Here is a 5,147-nt window from a genome sequence, read left to right as displayed (position 1 = left end):
AAGAATCAAACTGTGCAACATGCAGCTATTTGGTGCTGCCTGCTGCTATCGATTTCCTTTTATCGGAGGAAAAAGAAAAAAAAAAAGTCCTGTCAACAAGGAACCCAAAACCTCACCAGTAACCCAGCCTGCCCACTCGCGTTCAATACCAGCAACTCAGCAAGCGAAAAGAAAAACACTGGCAAACTCTGCACTGAGTTTCCAAAGTTAAAAAAATTATATATATATATATGTAAAAAAATATTTAGAAACAAAATAATTCCCCTGGGCTACCAAATCTGCCCAGGCACTAATATTTCTGCCCAGGATTGCTGCAGCCCAGCAGCACGGCATATCCCAGAGCAAGGCAGGGACCGGGCTCATCCCAGGGGCCAGGGAGCAGCGAGGCAGATTAGGAACAGCCCCAGAGCATCCATGGCAAGACACGGCCTCTAAACGTGGCAATATTTCCATCTAAAAACCTTGAACCTGCCGCACTGCCCCACAAACGCTTTTGACTTCCAAAGTCCCAAACTTGCACGCTGTTAGGTACCTCCAAGTTGCTGCACCCATAAATTGAGCGCCACGCGTGCAGGAGCCACCGAGGGACCATTTAAGAGGAAACAAGCAGAAATACAGTCACTTGTATTTATATGGGTTTGGGCTGCTTTTTTTTAAACACGTGGTCAAATACAAGCTTGATTTTATACCAATTAATCCTACAGCCAGAGATTCTACTCTGTTCTTCAGCCACTTGCGAAATCCTCCTGAAAGATTGCTGGGGGTTATACAGGGATTATATTGTTTAGTGAGCCAGTTATAATCCCTCCGATAAGAAGAGCTGATCCGGGCCGAGAGGCATTGGCTCAACGCTATTTGCAAATAAAAATTATCTCCAAAGCGTGGCAGAGATATGATTTGATCCAAGTCCGGCCGAGGAAGGAAAGCAGGGCTCCAAGGGAATTCAGCACAGGCAGCTTTTCCAGGCATTGGCAGCCCTAAGCACCGCAGAGAAAGTCAAAACGCAGCCCCAGAAATGCATGGGGGGACCTGCACACTGGGAGTTTTGGGCATAGACACCTGGAAATGGGGTGTCCTGTGACCATGGCTCATTACCTGGGGAAAAGCACCTATAAGCCACACCAGCCCAGCCCACCTGCAAAGTTAAAATGTTGTAAAATTCCTTCCTTACTGGAAATAAGGGAGCCGGCTTGGCCAGAAAGCAGCTGGTCCCTGGGGCAGAGGCTGCAGCATCCCAGCCACCCACTTTGGGCTTGGGAGGGCTGGAAACGCAGGCTGCCCTCGGAGAGGTCCCCGGAGAGCCGAGTGCAGCTTTACAACATCACAAGCAACATCTCCAGAGATAATGAGTCCAAAAGAAACTCTCCCCTGTCCTCACAGCCATAAATGGGGTAGGACTGCATGTTACCTGCAATGCTTAACGTCGTTATTTCACTTAAATCACCCTTGGGAATTGCAATCGCAACTATTCTGCAGCTGGAAAGTTATCTACAATTAAGAAAAGATTTTTTTTTTTTTTAAAGTTTTTTTTTCTTTTTAGATCTAGGGTCACAAAGCTACGTGGAGCAATTAATTTCCCTAAGCCTGGCTGAGGAAGGGCCAGGGCTACACAAAGCACTCCTCATCTGCCCTCCTTAGCGGCCGGTGTTATTTGGGCTCAGTCAATACCACCAGGCCCCAGTTATACCTTCAAAAGCATTTGAAATACCCTGTGTAACAGTAACATGAGCAGATTTACACGCGGGAATCTCTCTCCAAATGCCTGGAGGAACTGTGTTTCGGGAAGGAAAAGGGGAGCCCCTGGGGGAATATCCGTATTTTAAGGACTGCCATGACTTGAGGACCAGACAACCGGCATCCGCGCCAGCTGCTTCCCATGTCTTGTCTCTGCAGCACTGGGACAGAGGAAAAACAGATCCAGAGAGCCATGCAGGGAAAAGAATGAGTGTGCTCGTGCCGGTGGCACAAGCACGGAGTGAAGGAAGGACAGAGAAATCCATCGGCCATAGAAGGGGATGGAACGCACGCTGTACGATGCACGGGTACCCGAGGCGACGCTGCGCACAGACCCCGCTGGTGCCGGGCAGCCCCACATTTACCCCTGCAATGCTCCAAGGGACAGGTCAGGGCATCACCCCCTCACCCAGCCAGACCCCAAACTGCACCCCCAGCCCCAGGGTACCCCCTCAGCCCAAGAGAGGGGGTTTCCTTGCACTTACACCAGCTTCACCTCTGCTCAGTGCCTGTCGGCAAGGTGCTTGCTGGTTTACACCCCAGCAAATGAAAGGGGCACCTGCTAACGGAAGCGCTCAGGGGAGATCCTGCTGCACCCCCCTCGAGGAAGAGCATCACCCCCTGGGCTGCAGCCCTACCCAGGCACCAGCGCCGGGCTTGGCACCTCCTGTTTGTCTGTCACTGGCCGCAGGATCGTGTTTTGGGGCAGAAAAGCACTGTACAACCATTAAACGTATGGTCAGCAGCAAACCACCCTAATCCAGCCCCTGCCCTGCAAAACCACGAAACCAGCTTAAACGATCACGAGAGTAAAACCGCACAGACAGAGCTTCTTTCGCCTGCTACCAGGCTTTTGAGAGCACCTGATTTTTGAGGAAAGATACAGGGGAAACGCTGGCAAACCTGTTGCAAACCACATTCCCAGGCACTCACGGGCATGAGCACAGGATGTGCTTTCAGAGAGAAAATGGTTTTTCAGCAGGGACTTCAACCATGTTTTTCAAGAATATCATCCCAACACAAACACAACCCTTCTATTTTTTCTGGTAAAAAAGGTAACTATTTAATGATGCCATGGCCCTGAATATTCCCAACAGCCTCAGGGAGCGGCAGGGTACATTAGCATGCAAATGTGAATTAAAAGCTGAATTTTTAGATATCCAAAGGTTTCTTTGGGAAGCAAATAACAGTGCCTGCTCTGAAGCAGAGATAGTGGGGCACAAAGATAACCCCAACGCTGAGCCCTCAGCACCCAGCAGCATCCCCGTTGGCGCAGGTATCGTTCATGGAGAGCACAGAACGCAGGATTGGGGGTGATGGAGGAAGCCAGCAGCAAACCCCACGAGGGAAAGCAGACGGGCTGAGATGGACGGCTCCGCAATTCCTGCCAAAATATTTGACAAAGCAGCTGTGCGTTAACAAAAACGCAGAGAATCACCTCGGCTTCCAGCCTGAATCCCAACCATTCACGTACAGCATTTCCCCGGCTGTGTAACTGCCACAAAGCCTATTATCTTCCATAGCAGTTGTTGAAGTGTCATTAGGACAACTCAAATGAGAGGCTAAATTCTCCTACACACACCATTTTAATAATTACAGCCCTTTTATATTCAGTAATACACCACAAGGGAGGGACAGGGGAGGCTGCCGCGTTGACGAAGGGGATGCTCAGGCCCTCCAAGGGCTGCAAATTGATTGTTTCCCCCCTCATCTTCTGCAGAAGAATTTCTTCTTACTCCTTTAATAGCTCCTTGAGCAGAGCTTTACTTCATTTGGGAAGAAATACAGACCACCGGTATGATGGAGATACGCACCTCCGCCATGCCAGGGGGAATTTTGTAAGCTGGTGTAAACCCCGTGCAACGTTGACTCCGTGGTGTAGGATTTTGCAGCGTGCACATCCCTACCCCCAGCTCGCCCGTGCACATCACCACCAGCCCCCGTGGTCCTGCGATGCCAGCGATGCAGCAGGGAAGCTGCATGTGTCCTAGGTTCTTTCCATCTTCTGGAGGGGTTCCCAAGAACATTTTAATGCAGTCTAATAGACTCTTTTATACAGGGAGGCCTTTTTAATTTGTTTAATTTGAAATCAAAAGCATGTTTTAAATTAAAACCCAAAACAAGGGAGAGAGAGAAGCAAGCAGACTCCAGAAATACAATGTTTGCAAGAGATAATTCCACAGATGAATGTTCTCGCATCTCCCCATGCCTCAGTTCTCCCTCTCATCTATCCCCAAAGCTGCAAACTGACTCCAAAGCCAAGCCCTGTTTCCAGCTGGAAACCTGTGGACTGGTCCTCAGGGAGCTGCAGGAGGTGGCTCAGCTGCGGGGCAGCCGGGATGCTCAGCCCCAGCATCCCTGGGGGCCGGGTGAGTCCCCTCTCTGGGATCACCAACCCCAAAATGACTGCTACGCCTTCCTGCACGTGTAAGTGTATTTTACATTTTACATTTACATTAAATATACATTATATACATTCAATGTATATTTACATTTACAGTATTGCCTTGACTGCACCTACCCACAGGACCAAAACCCGCCCTTCGCAAGGCAGCATCACTCCTGCTCGGCGGGAACTATGCAAGGACAGGCAACTTTGTGCTCCTCAGTCTAACAAGACATTCCACATCCCAGAAATACCGAGCCCAGGGAGGACATGAGGACCTGGGGAACATGCCGTCTAACCAGATTAAGCTCCAAAATCATCTTTCCTGATGCAGCAAAACAGTAGTCCTCCCCAGAGCAGCCGGGGCACTGAAGATGCAAGCACAGACCTAATTTTGATCCATTCAAAAGACCCCTGGCATTTATCTTTGCTGCCTGAAGACCTGCTGAAGTCCAGAGGATCTCACCATGAATCAACGGCAGCAAGGGTTTGGCTGACTCGGGCCCTCCTTCAGCAGAGCGGTGCTAATGCCTCTCCCCCCTAAAAAGAATTGCACCAAAATTCAGACCAAGAAATGCCATTTCAGAAAAGCTGCGATCCCGTGCTTTTCAACTCAAACATCTCACATGAAAGAGAGGAATTTCCCTCCCAGTGAACAGCAGTTTATACATTCTTTGGCAACCGCATTGCCATTAGCAAACACAATCTGTATTTCTGCCTCGCTCATTTGTTTGCCAAGCGTGTTTGAAAGGAATATTTTATCCACCATGAGATAAACCCCGGAGGCTTCGCCTCCTGATGAGCACCTCTGCCGACAGCATCCCAGCCCCTCTTCCGACCCAGAATAAAATGCAGTGGCAATAAGAAGGGGGAAGTTGAGCTGCACCAGAACACGGACCAAAAGCACGTGTTGGATCACGAGCAGAAGAGAGAAAAAGCCTCCAGCCCCAAAGCCAGGATTGCCACCTGCAACACTGCTTCAGCAAGCACCGGGCCCCCACCGGCTCCCGAAACTGCCATGAATTCC

The sequence above is a fragment of the Egretta garzetta genome, unplaced genomic scaffold (assembly GCF_000687185.1).
Source record: "Egretta garzetta isolate BGI_Z169 unplaced genomic scaffold, ASM68718v1 scaffold69, whole genome shotgun sequence".
Taxonomy (NCBI): Eukaryota; Metazoa; Chordata; class Aves; order Pelecaniformes; family Ardeidae; genus Egretta; species Egretta garzetta.
The sequence above is the reverse complement of the archived record's forward strand: the minus strand, read 5'-3'. Positions refer to the sequence as shown.